Source organism: Mytilus californianus, unplaced genomic scaffold, assembly GCF_021869535.1.
Source record: "Mytilus californianus isolate M0D057914Y unplaced genomic scaffold, xbMytCali1.0.p SCAF_12, whole genome shotgun sequence".
Taxonomy (NCBI): domain Eukaryota; kingdom Metazoa; phylum Mollusca; class Bivalvia; order Mytilida; family Mytilidae; genus Mytilus; species Mytilus californianus.
In genome coordinates, this window is record NW_026262604.1 from 2,639,846 (window position 1) to 2,658,209 (window position 18,364).

At 30.3% G+C, this 18,364-nt stretch overlaps 1 protein-coding gene across 1 annotated transcript in view; it reads right to left on the reverse strand.

Moving 5' to 3' along the window:
• The window catches only part of LOC127722238 (uncharacterized), a 29,984-nt gene extending 17,320 nt beyond the window's left edge, over window positions 1–12,664 (reverse strand). Inside the window, exon 1 of the mRNA XM_052229135.1 lies at window positions 12,583–12,664. The gene's annotated coding sequence lies outside the window, so the exon portion shown is untranslated. The remainder of the gene's footprint in view (window positions 1–12,582) is intronic.
• Window positions 12,665–18,364: the final 5,700 nt, after the last annotated feature.

The following is an 18,364-nucleotide window of genomic DNA, read 5'->3' on the forward strand; positions in this document are numbered from 1 at the left end:
GACTCAAACCAGCAATCGATATGTATAAAACATTTCTTTTTATAGTTAAAGTACATAAATCCCAATTGAAGTAGGTATTGTTTCATTTTCTATTATACTGCACCATTCGCACATTCATGGATTTCATCAAGTCAACATGGCGACTCACTGCCTAGTTACGACATGTCTACGGTGGATGAGACAGTAAACAGTAGCCAACGAAAACAAATTTTTTCTAGAGGTTATTTAAGAAATAATTCATGCTAGCCTTAGATTTATTTGAATTTTTATATTACAGGCACGGGGTAAAACAGAACAGCCATACCCACGGCAATCTTACCTTTGCTTCAGTTTTTCAAATTACCGTATTTGTCCTATTAAAATCGAAATAATTCATGCAAGCCATAGATGTGTTATCATTTATACATGGCCTGGGTCGTAATATTCGTTAATTTGTTTTCATTCGCCAACGTTGGAGTTAAAACTCAACTATAATAGTCCAGATCATGTGAAAATTTCCAACAAATCTATGGCTTGCATGAATTGTTTCTCAATTATACAATTTTAATCACGTGACCAGCCCTTTTTTGCAGTCTAAGATTTGAACCTAAATGTCCTTTAAAACTGCCTTTGGTGGATATTTAAATATAATTGTGAAATTCTGATGAAAATGCATACAATTAAAATATCTACCTTATGGCAAACGCAAATCATCAGTTAATGTTCAAATATATATTTGGAAAGAACATTGAATAAAATTGAGAAGATACAAGTAAAAAACAACCTTCAGTAAGCAATTCATTAAAATCTCATGTTGTCATGGACATTTATTTGTGTTTTGTATACATCTTTTTCACATCTTATGTTTGTACTATATAGCAATACTACGGTTGTGTTTCGGTTTTTTAAGATTTTCAAAATTGACAATATTTCATACAATGAAAGCAAAAAACGTGTAAAATTCAAGGAATGTGGACAATTTTCTGATGAACATAATAATTGGTTTGTTTGTATATTTATATGATTGGCATGTACTGAAATGACCGTCGTCAAAATAAAGTCACCATGCAAATTGACAGAGTACTTAAACAATTTGACATATGATCCGATAGCAAGTGCTTAAATAGTAGCGGAATAGGATTTATGATTAACGTGTTAACCCTTTCGGCAATTTTGTCAATTTTTCAAAATGTGGAAATGTACTGAAAAATATATTAATTCTATATATTTCTGTGCATGCGGAATAATACTTTGATTGAACTTAAATTGTATATTTACATAGAGTTTTCCATTAACTTATTTATCGTGTTTGTCTTTTTTCGATGATGTTTCGGTTAATGAATTTGTTACGCTGTTCAATACCAAACATTTTTTAAATTTATGAAACACATGTTATCTTCAAATTATTTCATTGACATTTGTTATGTCATATAGTCACATCTTAGTTCAAAAATGAATCACTGAAACATGACCAGCTGTAAATCTCTTAATTGATAAAGAAACAAGTTTTGCCGTAATATAATATGAAAACTAAAGAGTACGGCTCCGGCTCAGTTATTCTACTTACAAGAATATTAAACAGGTATTCAATTAAAATTTTGCCTTTGTGGTTAGTCTTCTTTTAACAACATTTATATTTAGTTACAAAGAATTATTTGTTTTAAAGTCACGATGAAAAAGATAAAAAGACGCACCAGGAATATTTAACACATACTAACACCTTTGACTCAGATTTTGAAAACCCGTACTTCCTCAATGAAATGCATATTTTTAAATTATCCTAATATGAAATACTTTGAAATTAATTTACTATAATGAACCAATTGTATATTAAAAAAAGAGTTTTGCTATATGAATAAACAATAGGTTGGCATAGTTATATCAATTAAATAAAAAAAGGACATTATTGAATAACAAGATCAATTGACTTTAACACAATACGTCTATAGAAAGTTATTCAAATGACTGTATACGTCTTATTCCAACCTTCAATCATATTGTTAATTAATTGATTAAATTTGTCTGAATTGAAATATTTTCTTGAATATTCCTGACTTGCACGAAACTGTATTACTACAAATTACAATAACAAAAGGTCTTCAAGGTCTGCTCTTCTCACTATAAAATTGTTAAATAGAAGTTTTATTATCAAGTTTTATTAATTTTAGTGAATCGTTTATTGATTTAACCTGTGACAGACTAATAATTTAAAAAAAAAATGAATTTATTCTGAAAAAACCAATATGAAACAAGCAATTCGTCTAAGCGGATAATTTTTTTTTTTTTTTTCGTTCTTGTTTTCTGAAGGTTTAAAACCCATCGCAAAGATCATCCCTTGAAACAATGTTGTCTTAGTCACTTGGCTGAGATGTATAATTTGCAGTGTTTGTTTTTTTGTTAAACCATATATTGGCCTTATTTGAGTTTAAAACATGATTCATATTTTCTTGGAAACAGATTTAACTGATAAAAATACATTTTTAACATATTTTGTGTTTTTGTTTAAGGCAAACTTAAATTGATTTTAATTTGGTTTGAAACACAATTGAGAACAGTTTCTGTAAAGACATAGTTATAAATTGACATATGAAAAAAAAATAGATATTGAAGAGCACTCAAAATGTAAGATGCTAGTTTGTTATCTATTGGCTGGTGTTTATATAATGCTGTAATTTCTTTGGATCTATATATTTTGTATTGGTCGGAAATAATTACAAACCAAAAGACCGTTCGCTTACACATCTAGATAATGACGCAAATAAAACAAAATGCATCAATATTTTTTTTATAACCGCAAAGCCTCCATTTTGAATAAAACAAAATAAATTCTAACAACAGTATTAATTGTTATTATGGTCGGTAGTATTTTTATTTAATAATGATTGATAAAAACTTACGAAAAAATTAGTGTATCATTTTGAGTTTTCAGTCTTAAAATGCCACAAGCTTTAAGCAAAGTTACTTATCTAAATTGTCTTGTTGAAACGTACATTTTTGTTTATTGTCCCTACTCAAAAGAATGAGTAGTTTTTTTTTTTTTTTTTTTTTGTCGACTTGTTCACCCTTTAGAATTAATGAATATGTACAAAAAATCACAATTTCTGTCTATTGAAAAAAATATTTGAAAGAAATCAAAATCAATACAGTACCTTCCTGGCAACTTCTGTTTTGAATCGCCTTTTGATTGAGTGGCTTATTCTGCCGGTTTTTTTTTAGTATCAAGTTTAACACTTCTCCATATAAAATGATAATTAAAAGATTGTCAATTTGGCTGTATATTGTTTATACCAATTAATTCGTAATTCCACAAATGAATGGTCACTGATGAAAAACTTTAAGGAACAGATTTTACAGATAACTTGTTTGTGTTCACACCACAGTGAATTATGTGTATTTTTATTACAGTGCTTTAAATGGGTTTTTAATTTCATATACACGTTTGTATACAATGTGTATTTTATTTTGTATGCCTGCAGCTGTTATGACTTTGGTAAATAAAGATAATTAGTAGTATTATTAACATCATTCAATATTGTATCTCGTTAGGGTAAATTAACGCTTCCTGTTTTAAAGATTCGAAGGAGAATATCAGCGCATTCCAAATTTTAGGGCAATCTGATTATGATTCAACTTGTAGCATCGTTTAAATGCTCAAATGATATAACGATATTAAATGTAGATAGACAATATAAAATACCGTGGTTTCAATATACATCTGTTTTCCTTTATATCATGCATACTCGACAGTATGATTTCTTTAGGAATACATATTTTATGTTACTAAAATACAATGACATCATATCGTTGAAAGACAATATTCGTCCAGAATTCTTTCACACGACTATGCGTAACAAAAAAAGTATCTTTAAATAGACAATATATGGGTATTTTAGGAGTTTAGTGGATTTAAATTCCAACATACATTTGTCATTCTTACTAGTACCAATTATATGCCTTGATATCTAATTTGTTCGAGTACTTCTACGGAGGAGAATTTGTGTAAACCATACTTAATAGCAAGTAAAATTCATATTATTTGCACAAGTAAGTGTCAACTGTATAAATTCCACGGATTAGATAAAAAGAGAGCAATCAAAATAATACATTTTTGTTCTTAGAAAAATAGACCACAATCAACATTGTTTAAAAAAAGATAAGATCTACAACGGTCATCATTATTGTCAAATGAAACATAAGGAGAGACGGAAAAACCGGTTCACCCAACACTACAGTGAAAAGCATATAACAAAATGAACAGGGGGATAACCTTATATTTGTTTTTCGTAAATTGTTTTGTTATAAATTTGGCCGTTAGTTTTCTCAATTGAATTGTTTCATATTTTTCATGTCGGGGCCTTTTATAGCCGACATTACGATATGGATTTGTCTCCTTGTTGAAGGCCGTACGGTTGCCTATAATTGCTTACATCCACTTTATTTGAACTTTGTCGGATAGTTGTCTCATTGGCAATCATAGCACATCTCCTTATTTTTTTATTAGGTGTTTCATAAGAAAAACAATATATCATATTTCTAATGTCCTTGATATTGAAGGTAAATCAGACGACATTACATGATAAAGAAAAGTGTGTTAGTTGTTCTGAGTAGCGAGATTCTATAAATAATTTATTCGAAAAATAAATGTTTTATGATAGGCACTTATCAAGGCACGCAGAAATACTCGACTTCGAAAAAGCTAACGGATCGTGTTTTGAAACGAAAAGAACTGTATGTTTCTACAGTGACAGGCATACAAATAACCTATATATTATCGTAGTTTCCGTAGAATATTAGATAACTGTAACTTCTATTGGATCGGTCAATTCGCAAATAATTCATATGCATCTTGATCTGAATATATTGGATTAGATACAGTTTGGTTTCTTTAAAATAAAAAAATGATGCCTTTAAATGTTAGTGTTGAATTTTTCAATTTTTTTAATGATAGTATATTTGAAAGTGTGAATATCCAGAATTATGAACAACAAAAGATTATTTCTCTTGAGGCAGAGTCCGAAGTGAGAGAAATGTGTAGTGTTGACAATCTTGGATATTTAATGCTTCAAATGGGGCACATGTATTTAATTATACCAAAGGGCACTTCGAACCACTTAACATACATGTTGAAAAAGTTCTTGTACATGTCTTACAGTATTTACAATTTTTCAAAATCCATCTAAAGTCATCTTTGCCTAGGGGAGTTGATACTTTAGTTTCTTGATAATTTCTGAATGTATAATCGGGGAATTTTAGAAAAATGTCATAACAGTAGAAAAGAGAGATTATAGCATTACGAAGAGTTTAATGTATCAAGGACACACATGTCACAGGACCAAACGTCTCACAAATTTTCCTTTTCGTTTTTTTAGTTCCATGACTTATTCATTCTTGACGACATTTACCAATAAACGAGTTATTATGACTGTAGTCTTATTTTGATTTGTTCTGTGATTTATTTCCTTCAAACAATAAGTGTTTGCTTGATTTAACACCAATGCAAACGGATGAAGTTTAGAGAGAAATGCTATAATATGTTTTTGGTTGCTAAATTAGAAACCAAGAGGTGGATGAAACAGTGTATTTATACTTAAAGACTGCATTTGCAGAAAAAATAACAATTAAACAGTTTGATGTCTATGTCTAAACGGAGATAAAGACATCCATAAATAAGTCAGGAACCTTGCAACAATCGAATAATGATAATTAGATTATAATATGTAGAGTTAATGGTTCGGAGTAAGGTAGTTACCTATGAATGTGTAGTAGACTTGACACAATACAATTAGTACATACCTTCATTACAATTACGGGGCAAGATGTCCTAATAACAAATTTTGTTTTGATACAGTATGCCCAAATTTAAACAAAGCAATGAGTTGACTCAAACCATCAATTGTGATATAATGAAACATTTCTTTTTTATATCTAACGTAAATAGATTCCCTTTGATTACTCATGAAATAACCACAAAAGTCCCGCGGGTACACAGTTGGTTTCAGTTTAATCGTGATATGTTTGTTTAATAAGATTCCTACTCTTGATACTTTGAAAAACAAATGTAAATTAGCTCATGACATTTATAAAGTTTTGTTTCATGATCATGAAAACATTTCAAACATATATATATTGATATACAATATAAGAGCCTATTTGTATCCAACAGCAAAAGGAAAAGAAGGAACTTCTGTCTTATAACCAACCTACAAGGTTGAAACATATTCATTTTTGTTTTCTATTCTTTTAGAAAAGAAGTACAGTTAAAGTGTATCTGTCAATACAATATTTCATCATTGACGATGACTGTGGGCATCTCTTGGTTTCGATTGATTTCCTTGTTTCCGGAGACATGTTATACAAAAGAGACATACGACAAACGAGAGGAACTATATGTGACACAACTCATGTGTACTTTATTATTAAGGTGACTAGACATATTGTAAAGTCTATTCTAGAATTCTAAAATTAAAAATAGTATGTGTTATTCTGAAGAAAATTATAAAAATTGGAATGTTTAAGTGATGGGAAACGTTAATCATCAATGTTATGTTTTATTGAAACATTTATTGGCAAAAGCGTTATTAAAACATACGATATAAAAGTGAAATATCCTAAAAAGAAATCAAGGACAGAAAGCAAATCTATAACAATCTCGATTTGCATATGTACATGTACATGTATCAGTATTTTGTATGTATTTTTTCCCCGCATATTATGGTTATATTATATCGCAATACTACGGGTAGGTATCCGTTTTTTAATACAATTGTCGAAATATGAAAAAAGTCGTTTATACATTAAACATTGTTGTTAAATGAAAGCAAATAATGTGTACAATGTACAGTTGACTCTAATGTGAACAAACTCCTGATGAACATAAGAACCTGTATGTTTGTATGACTAGCATTTACTGAAAAGATTGCCGTCAAAGTAAAGGTATTATGCAATATGGCAGAATACTAAAACAATTTGTCATATGATTGATAGAAAGTGCTCGATTAGTAGAGGAGGTGGATTATGACTAATTTTGTAATCATGGTGGCAATTTTGCTATCGTTTTTAAATACCGAAATGTATTGACATTTATATTCATTCCACAAAATCTGTCTTTATGAAATTTTAATCCACCATAGTGTTTTTCATTGGCTTTTATTTCGCCTTTGTCTTTTTTTACGACTAAGAGTCGGTGCATGAGCTTGGTTCGCTTTTCAGTACCAATATTTTTTTTTAATTTATGAAACACTTGTTAGGTTCATTGACATTTATTATGTCATTTGATTATTTTTTTGTTTGAAAATGCACCTTTGAAAGATGACAAGCTTATTCAAAGGTCTTAATTGATTGTAAAAAAGTTTTACCGAAACACATATACTATCATGATAGGTTACAGCTCCGGCTCATTTATTTTACTTAAAAGACTATTTAACGGGAATTGAATTTGAATTATGATTTTGTCGTAAGTCATCATTTGAAAACATTTCTTTTAAGTTACAATGAAGCAAGTGTCAAAAGGTCATGAAGAAAAACAGTGATGTGGGAGAAGAAAACATAGAAACACTTATTACTGAAAACTCGTAGTTACTCAATGATATGCATATTCTTAAATTGAAATATAATGAAATACATAGAAATTATTTCACTGAAATGAAAAAATTGTATATAAAAATATGAGTAATACTATTTAATTAAACATTTAATTATAATTTAATTTAAAAAAATGATGACATTCATTTAATACCAAGACCAATAGACATTGAAACAAAACGTATATAGAAAATTATTCAAATGATTGTATAGGTTTTGTTCCTACCTCTATTATCGAACGATTGATAGGAATTTGTCTGAATTGAAATATTTCAAAATCGCATTTTCTTTTATATTGTTGCCTTGTATGATTCTGTATTATTAAAAATTAAAAAAAAAGTCCTTCAAGGTCTGCTTTTCTCAATATGAAATTGTTAAATAGTAGTTTTAATTTTCGAGTTATATTAATTTTAGTGAAACATTATTAGTATTAACCTGTGACTGAATTCATTCTCAACACACCCCATTATGAAACACACAATTCGTCTGAAAAGTGGGTAGTTTTTTTCCTTCCTGTTTTCTAAAGGTTTAAAACTGATCCATAGCACTAATCATTCTTTGAAACAATGTTGTCTAAGTCACTTGATGAGATGTATAAATTGTAGTGGTTGTTTTTTTTAATAAACCATACATTCGCTTTGTCAATTTTCCTCCCTAATTTGGTTTAAAACATGATTCATATTGTCCTGGAAACAGATTTAATCAATACGAATTAACAGTTTTACATATATTGTGTTTTTGTTTACGGCAAGCTTTAGTTGGTTAAAATCAGGTTTAGACTGACATATAAAAAAAAAACGTAAAATACCAAAAACACCAAGGGAAATTCAAAACGGAAAGTCCTTTATAAAATGGCAAAGTTTAAAGCTCAAACACATCTAACGAATGGAAAGTAAATGTCATATTCCTGACTTGATACAGGCATTTCCGTTAGAAAATGGTAGATTAAACTTCGTTTTATAGCTATCTAAACCTCTCACTAGTATGACAGTCGCATAGAATTCAATTATATTGACAGCAATTTGTGAGCAAAATATGTAAAAACGTCAAAAATTCAGGTACAGCAGAAAGATTGTAATATTTATGACCACACATAAGATTAGTTTAAGTTTTCTTCTTGATATTGTTTATATATAATGGTGTTACTTCTTAATATCGAAAGGAGTAGGGGCAATAAGGCCCTTATTTGGCCCCAATATAACTGCAAATTTAAAACTTATCCTACATATTCTTGAATTTGTCCTTACTAGAATAAGGTACAAGGTAGTAGAAAATAAAAACAAATTTTATATTTAACGAGTTATCATGGCAACCAACCATGACGAAATATGTATATTTTGTAAAATTTCTGGATTTTCATTGTTTTTCGTCAAATTTTAAGTATATTTTAGATTGGCAAAGTATGTGCGCATCCAAAAACAACTTTATATTAAGTGAGATTATGTCAATAGTTATAATAAAGCTTCTCTTAAATTATTTTATTGTTTTATTGACTGCGCACAATATTTCCATAATGGAAATAACGATGGAAAACTGCATAAATTCTGTATTTTTCATCGTTTTCATGAAAGCGGTACATATAATGACGTAATTGTGACTTCATCAGATAAAAAATGTTATGTTTTTCATTTGTACTTCTTAACTCTATGCATTTCCAAACATTATGTGCTAATTTGGAATAGTTGTCAAACATTTTATTTTCTTGGGCCAAAAACGAGTCTTAATGCCCCTTCTCCTTTGTTTGTATTTCTAGTCATTGGTACATAACAAGAGTCCGTTTGTTTTTACGTCTAGATGTCGACGCAAGTAATACAATATGAAACTTTTTTTAATTTACAAGGCCTCCTTTTTAAGTTTCAAAATCTAAAAATCTTACATCAAAAGTAATTTTTATTATGGTTAATAGAACTATATAGTAATACTTTTATTAAATAGTAATTGGTTGAAATATGCTAAAACGTTTGTGTACCATTTAGACTTTTCAATATTACATGCTTTTTATCAATATCCTTACTTAAATTATTCGGGTAAAATGCACGGAGATTATTATCCAAAGAATGGATAGGGTTTTTTTTTTCTTGTTTCCGTTTGGAATTAATTAGTATAAAAACAATTCATAATTTTTGTACATTGCACAATACTATTTGATAGAATTCAAAATAATTACTGTACCTTTTCAACTACTTTTGTTTCAATTTTCGTTTAAAACTTTTCATATCATAGAATATAATATTTCGTAATTCCCAAACTGAATTGTGAATGATGAAACACTTCAAAATTAACAAATTTTACAGGTAACCAGTTTGAGTGCAAACCACATTGAATTATGTGAATTTGTATCACAGTGCTTTAAATGGGTTAGATTTTACCTACTCTAACGTACACACGTATACATATAGCCTTCATTCAAAATTGTATATCGTTAGGGTACATTAACGCTTAAAAAAATCGTTATAATTCCCCATGTAGAATTTTTTGAATTTCAAAATGATACTACAACGTTCAATGTAGCTTAGCAAAATGCAATTATATATAAAATTGACTTGGTTTAACTTTTTTTATCTATATTTTAATATCCTATTTCACCGTCGTTATTTATTTACGGAAAACTGACACAGAATGCACTGAAATTAAAAATAGTTTTTGATTGTGCCAATCTTTTTCCTATATGGTGTCTGTTTATTTGACAGCAGAAGTCAGTGATTTCATTTTTTACTGTGGATAGTGTAAAATGTCTTGGGGATTTGTCTATACGCATCACTATAACCCTTTCTTTTAAATGTCCTTTGATAGACTTTGACCTTTTTTCAAATCTTGCAATCAAACCCCGACGTCTACAATCGTGTCCACCATCACTGAATTACCGTAAACGCTATTGACTTCACTGAAGACATAATAGCGCTAAAAAAATTTGAGACACTCTGGCGTTTTGAAGTGGGCACGTTTTGGCGATTAACAATTATCGGACACGTTTAAGGGAATGAAAAATCGAATACGTTTTGGCAATTCGAGATTTTGAGGACACATTTGAACGAAATAGACACGTTTGGGATTATCAGCCACGTTGGTGGAGATGTTGGGAGTGATACGTACATAAAATATAACATTTATTTGCAAGAACCAACAGGATGAAAATCGACGCCCGCCGAGCTTTATCCTGTTTTGAAGCGAGTCTCAAATATATTTTATAATTTCCGACAATGAAAGTAATTGTTTTTATCCTGCAACTAAGTACTTACACTATAAAGTTTAGTGTTTACACAAAACTTGGTCTTCACAAAAATGATTTGTGGTTTGATTTTTATAGAAATTGACATGGTGTTAATTAGGAACGCGAAGAGGTCTTCTAATTAATTAAATCATAGCGGCCATTAAACATTGAGACAGTTGACTCATAGAATTATTTCATATCTCAAAGTATTATTTTATATCTCAGAGTATTATTTTATATCTCATAGTATTATTTTATATTTGCTTGCTTTTTAGTCTATTGTGTTTAATAATTCGTATTCACCATTTGTCGCACACTTACATTTTTATTGCAGCAAAACTAAAACTGATATACTGTATATTGAAATAAACTAATATTTGAAAATATATACTCAATGCAAACATTTCTTTTATTCTAATTTTAAATAAATTTAAAGATTGTCTCTAAAACAAAATACGAATAAGTATCAAGATATTTCAATAATATGCGTACACTATTCATGTTTAGTAAGATTAATATCAATCGTCAATTTTAAGTATGCCGCAATAATTCTTATTATTTGCAAATATACAAATACTTGAATCGGATTGGTCCGTTAAAATATTTTCCTTTGGTTTACACTTCGATAAACCATGTTGCCGAAACTACTTTGTAACACTTACTGTGATTTACTCATGCGAGACACTCATGCATGCTTATGGGATCCAGGTGTTCTAAGCAAATTGAAATTAAAAAACAAACATGTATAACTGTCATTATTTTTTAACGCAAAAACAAATATGTATTGAAGCTTGGAAAATGTCAAACTCCATGCAGCGTTATCGTTCGGGTCAGACTTCCTTTTGTCTGTTAAGAAGCTTAGCATTATGTCACCACTGTCTCGGAGTTTTGGAAAACGTATGAAACTAAAATAAAATATAATTCCACGTAACATTATGAATGATCTTAGTGCGTTAACGTCATGGAAAGTACCCTTTTTTTTCAATTTCCCACAATGAAAATAAAGTTTAGTGTTTTACACAAAAATTGGTCTTCATTGATGTTAGTGCGTTTACGTCATGGAAAAGAATGCCGTAATACGAATGAAAACTCTCAAACTGATTATTGTTCTGTTACTTTTACGCTTCAAATTTGAATAATATATCATTAAACGAAGATTTTGAGGTAGGTGTTATTTCATTTTAGATTCTATGGCATAAATCGAAACCGTGGTAGTCATTGATATTACAAAGTCAATATTGCGGCTAACTCCTTAGTTACGACATGTGAATAGTTCAATTAATGATAAATAGTAGCCAATAAACAAAACATTGTCCATTAAAAATTGCAAATGTTTAACTTAAGAAGTATAAGGATAAAACACATTTTTCTAGAGGTTATTGCTGTGTTAACCAGGTCGGGTACTCACAAATTTTACATAAAAGTTATGAGTTAATCGCCCGTTTACTCATCAATAACCTCTAGAAAATTATGTTTTATCATATAGTTAACAATTTGTCATAATGCTTAATCGAATATCTATATCTAATTTTATATTCTATTAGTATAACAATTTATGCATCAAGTGTATATTTATGTTCAACTATTTCACAAACGTAAGCATGTGACTTTTAAAACCATATTATTGATTCTCATTGTGGTAATACATGGTCTATGGCATAACACATACGCAGTAACGATAATTCTATTAGTTCTTGCAATCCACATTACATACCGTTTAACCAAAGTTAAAAATAACCCCAAGCATAATAGATTAGAAATATTAGTTATTCAAACTAAAAAGTTTTTAACTAGTCGTAGACTCTACTTACTAAGCTACTTAGTTATCACATTGTATATTTGAGCTCATTGTTTCCAAAGTAAACTTTGAAACACAAACACATGAACATCTTTTATCGGTAATTTTTCTACTCGTCAGCACATTTGGTGTGTTTGTATTATCTATCTTGTACGTTCATTTCATAGGTTGACATATCTTTAAGTTAGTCTTCCACATTCTTAAATACACGCCCACTTGACAGCCAATTAACTATCCATAAGCAAAGTATAATTACACGTTTAACAACTAACACTTCACGTATAACATAGCTGTCTTCTTTGGTTTACTTATAACATTACCAACAGAATGTCTTATTTACTTATTAAAAATCACTATTGGTGGCCCATAATAGCCGAACCAATTAAATAAAACTCTACGGAAACGCATTGTCATCGTCATAAACAAGGCGATACACGGTTAGTTGCTGTGTATCACATAAGAACATCCTGAATATACGGTCAATGCAATTTAGATGCTCAAATAGTGCAGTTGAAACATTAATAAACCGAGCAACCCCTGTCATGTCTTTATGTTTCAGATATTATTTGTAAACAGACGACACTTGAAATACTTCGTAATCTTATTCTAAAAGATTGTTAGCTACAGAAATACAAAATGTGTAATAATTTCATCACGAAGAGTATATCTAAGGTTTGTATGTACGGTCCTATTGAAAACTTAAAAAGTAACGTGCACGAGATGATCTTGATACTTAATTGAGTATACATTCAATGTTCACAGAGAATTCCACTAATTTGTTTTTAAATGCCCCCCCCCCCCTCCCCCCCCTCCTTCCCCCTCATTGAAACTACCCGGCATTTTATCAGCAAACTTGATCCCTGGTGAATAGTTGTCTCATTGGCAATCATACCACATATGTTTTTCATATCGTCTTTCCGACTTCGTCGAGGCAATACATAGAATTGTCAAAATAAAAGACTATAGAAATGGAGACCAAATACCACTTCCTACCACCAATGTCGTCCTTATAAAACGGGAGCTGAAAGGCCATTATCGACTATCTAATAACTTTATTGTGACTGAGATATACATGCACAATATATGTAGACAATATATATCATAAAATATAAAATTTACTTGTTCGATCCTTTAAATAGATATTTTCTTCTGTTTTGTGGCAAGTATGCATACATTGTATGTATTATGAGAGTGATCATATTTGTGTTTTTTTTTTTAATTCTGCAATTAAGTCTTAACACTCAAACGTTAAGTTTGTATTCCAAAACTTGGTCTTAAATAGGGAGGTGTGATATGACTTTTATATAAATTGACATTGCTTTAATGCGGACCGCGAAAAGGACCTCAAATTGATATGTGATACATAGACAGAAATGTTAAAAAAAAACGTTCGCTCAATATTTGTAATAATAAATGTTTGATCTAGGTCTTCCTTTATATATCAAACATGTAGTCATTAATCATTGTCGTGTTTATTACCAAACAATAGATAAGATATGGCCTTTCCGTAACATGTACTTAATTTCAAACATATGATTTTGTATTGTCACTATGTAGTAGTCTTCGCCGAGACAACATGCAATGGCTTCATAGCTAGTTGTGAATTATTTCTCTATTCAGTGGAATGTTTTATTTACATTTGGTAGTAAGTTTTGGTGTTAGACTTTTAATGAAACTGTTTTTAAGTTTTCATTAAAATCTGATAGTGTCTTTTAGAAAAAAAGAATCTGGCAGGTTTGACAAAAAAATGCTTTTTCGTACGTTTGTATGACAGAAAAGAATTTAAGGTATTTTAAAATATATTTTCCTTTTTTTTTGTAATTAAGATGAATCACAATGTTAATTTTTTTAAACGTGTATTTTATAATAATTTTGTAGCAATTAGAGGGTTTTCTTACTTTTGGTGGGTAACATATGGACATTTTGGACTTTGCCATGTAGCAATGACAGGATGTATGAAGCGTGTTCTAAAGACAATCATTGTTACAGTAGTAACAAAACGACGAAATATATAAATTTGTATAATCTTCTATTAACTAATTTATATATATATTATAAACTTCCTGTTCTTTTTCTATTTTTAATTTGTCTTTTCATCAAATACAAAAAGCATAAATCCTAAAATATGTAATTCTTTAAGAACTAAACTTAAATCACATTTCGTTTTAGCAGAAGTTTCGAAAACAGTATGTCCTCAATGATGTTTATCAGCTATCTCTGACATGTAATGAGGTTAGAATAGATCTGAGAGGTAATACTGTCTCCCAGTTGTTGCATCATAATGATTTTAACTTTTTGTTATGATCCAGCAAACAAACATATTGACCCCACATTAAAGTGTTAGGACTTAGTTGCAGGATAAAAACAAGTCAGGAGCCTGTAATTCAGTGGTTGTCGTTTGTTGCTGTGTTTCAACATGTACATATTTGTTTTTCTGTCATATTTTGTACATTGATTTGGCCGTTAGTTTTCCCGTTTGATTTATTTTACATTTGTGATTTCGGGGCCTTTTATATCTGACTATACGGTACGGGCTTTGCTCATGGTTGAAGGCCATACGGTGACCTATAGCTGTTAATTTCTGTGTCAGTTGGTCTTTTGTGGAGAGTTGTCCCATTGGCAATCATACCATATATTTTTTTTTTTATATAAGTGAACGTTTGAAGGGGGAAAGAATATTAAAATAAACACCGAGCTCCATGATAAAATCAAAAAGGAGGAATGCATGGTGGGTTAAAAGAATATGAAAATACATATCCGTGTACAATATAGTTACATGTATAGATAGATTGATTTATTTATTTTTCATGCTAAACGTCACTTTCAGCCATATTGATTATTATGCGGCGGCCAGTTTTGTCTTTTTGTTTTGGTGGATGAACTGGAGTGACCGGAGAGAACCGCATATCTTCGGCAGGAAAACAGTGATCATCATGTATATTGAAATTTACTACGAATTTTCAAAATACTACGTGTTTCAACAATTATTTTGAGCAGATTAAATGAATAATTCAACGTTATTAGCTAGACAAAATGTAGGTTAAAGAAACTTCATAACCCTTTAAATGACAAGTAACAAAGAAATAAAAAAAAATAATGATTGACAGTTACATATAATTGACAATGTCATTAATGTACATCAGGAATAAAAAGTATATGTCTGCATATTAAACAGATAGGACAAAGCAATAATATTATGTTTGAATTGTTTATATTCAATGTGTATTACCTATGAATTGGCAATACACACGAAGTATAAAAAATGTAGGAACAGTCTTAACAGTCTTTATTGTTGAATTGTTTCACTTTTGTCATGTCGGGGCCTTTTAAAGCTCAATCTATGGTTTAGGTTTTGCTTATGGTCGAAAACCGTAGAATAACCTAAATTACTTAAACCTACGTCATGCGAACTCTTCTGGATAATTGTCTAAATGGAAATCATACCACATCTCTTTGTTTTATTTTAATTCAAAATATATGTGTTTATAATTGTTTTCAATGTATATGGTTCTAAATGTTTTATTCCTTTTTTCTTGTCCTGTAGCAATTGTGGATTTTCTCGTTAGAGTTATTATAAAAAAGAAGATGTGGAATGAGTGCCAATGAGACAACTCTCTATCCAAGTCACAATGTATGAAAAGTTAACAGTTATAGGTCAAAGTATGGCCTTCAACACGGAGCCTTGGCTCACACCGAACAGCAAGCTATACAGGGCCCCAAAATGACTAGTGTAAAACAATCCCAACAGGAAAACAAACGGTCTAATCTATATAAAAACGAGAAATGAGAAACATCTTTGAACCACTCCAACAAACGACAACCACTGAACAATAGGCTCCTGACTAAGGTTGACATGTTCAGATTTTTTTTCTGGTTAAAGGTAGATAATTCAATTTGAATCCTATTTCGTCGCCTTTTATTAATGCACTACAGTATACAACCGATGCATACGTTAAGTCAAAGTGTTAAGTATGAAAAATGCATCAGTTATTTCGTGACTCCGTCTCTAATGAAAATAAGAAACCATAAGATAGAACAATAAATTAAATGTTTAAAAACAATTATATTGACTTTTACAGATACAGTTAAGTCTGCCTCATATCTTGACTTACATCTAGGAATTGACAATGAGGGTCGGTTGAAAACAAAACTTTACGACAAAAGAGATGGTTTCAGCTTCCCAACTGTGAACTTTCCATTTCTATGTACATGTAGCAACATTCCAGCAGCGCCTGCATACGGAATATTTATCTCCAAATTGATACGATATTCCCGGGCTTGTATTTCCTATCATGATTTCCTTGATAGAGGATTGCTGCTCACAAGGAAGCTATTAAACCAAGAGTTCCAAATGGTGAAGTTGAAATCATCCCTTCGTAAATTTTACGGACGCTATTACGAGTTGGTTGACCGTTATGGAATAACCGTTTCACAGATGATATCGGATATGTTCCTTATGTCGTAACTACAATACCCTTCCCTTTTCACGAATGTGACCTACCGAATTAGACTTTTTACCGGATTTGTAATAACATAAGCAACACGACGGGTGCCACATGTGGAGCAAGATCTGCTTACCCTTAGCACCTGAGATCACCCCCAGTTTTTGGTGGGGTTCGTGTTGCTTAGTCTTTAGATTTCTATGTTGTGTCATCTGTACTATTATTTGTCTGTTTGTCTTTTTATTTTTGGCCATGGCGTTGTCAGTTTGTTTTCGATCTATGAGTTTGACTGTCCCTCTGGTATCTTTCGTCCCTCCTTTACATATAAACCAATATTTCAGATGAATTTTTCCTTGATAATTAAAGAAAATAATAATATTCAACAATGGACACTCTCTAACCATGTGGACTAAAATAGAACGCATCTCTTTTTGTTGATAATTTTTTTCTGTTTTTAGTTTTCTCTATCTTCTTTTCTCTCTATCTTTTATAATTTTCAATATCATAGGCAAAAATATAAAACATTGCTAAAATTCGTCACTTAAGGGCAATAACTTCAACAAGAAGTCGTCTGACAGTTTTGATGAAATGAACAATACTAAGATCACATCATTTAGAGCATTTCTTTTTTGTCAGATTTTCTCTATCTACAGCGGTTTTTAAGATAATAGACAAAACTTGAATGTTACCACTATGTTCTATTTTTAGCCATTTCAGCCATATTGTTTAGTAGACAGGGTCATCATGCACATTTTTAACAAGACACCCTATTGAAGGTCGTGGCGAAGTTTCGTCAAATTTGGCCTAGTAGTTTCAGAGGAGAAGATTTTTGTAAACGTTAACGACGACGGACTATGACGATTTCTTTTTTTTAACACAAAATTGGGTTTTACATGCACAATCTATACAAAGTGACAATTTTGCACTATCTGTAGTGTGAAAAAAAGCCTGGTGACCCATACATTTTATTATTTAAAAAAAAAAAAGAATAATATAAACTACATTTTGGCAAATCATAAAAACAATCTATTGTTTTTTTTTAATTTAGACCCCCCATCTACCTTAACACAAACCCTGATATTTTAAACGTTCCATAATGATTAAGAAAATTAATGTACATATTTTTGACAAAGTATCAGACAGTACTTGTCCCAGTTTTAATACTATAAATGTTTTCTACACACACACAAAACACGAGGCGAAGGTGAATACGGCGTCGTCAATCTTCGGATTTAATATCAATCTTGGTGGCCTGAAAGTAAACAAATATTACATTACTGTAAATTCTGAAATTATTGCGTGCATTTATTATTGTGATTTTTGAAGAGCGGACATACATTGATGAAGAGTTGT